A 586-nucleotide genomic window follows, 5' to 3' on the forward strand; every position below is an offset into this window, starting at 1 on the left:
ATAGTCCAACTCTCACATCCATACATGACTACTGGAAAAACCATATCCTTGACTAGATGGACCTTTGTTGGCAAAGTAATGTCTCTGCTTTTTAATATGCTAAGTTGGTCATAACTTTTCTCCCAAGGAGAAAGCATCTTTTAATTTCATGGCTGCAGTCACCATCTGCAGTAATAAATACTGTCTACAAGAAATTCTCTTCAGTTTTATGAAAACACATGACTAAAAGTGAAGGAAATGAAAAAGATAGCCCATGTAAACAGGAATAAGATTAAAAAAGGAGTAACTATACTTATATCACTTCCCTGGTGGCTCAGATGGTAAAGAATCTGCCTGCAATGTGAGAGACCCAGGTTTGATCCCTGGATCAGGAAGATCTTTCCCTGGAGAAAGGTATGACAACAATGGGATAGCAAAGAGTCAGACATGGCGGAGTGACTAACATTTAACATGCTTATATCAGAAAAAAAAAAGCCTTTAGCCAAAAAAAAAAAAAAAAGTGATAAAATGTCATTATATAATGATAAAGAGGTCACCTCAAGAGAATATAACAATTTTAATATTTATGCAACCAATATCAGAGCAC

The sequence above is a fragment of the Bison bison genome, unplaced genomic scaffold, assembly GCF_000754665.1.
Source record: "Bison bison bison isolate TAMUID 2011002044 unplaced genomic scaffold, Bison_UMD1.0 scf7180017864376, whole genome shotgun sequence".
NCBI classification, from domain to species: domain Eukaryota; kingdom Metazoa; phylum Chordata; class Mammalia; order Artiodactyla; family Bovidae; genus Bison; species Bison bison.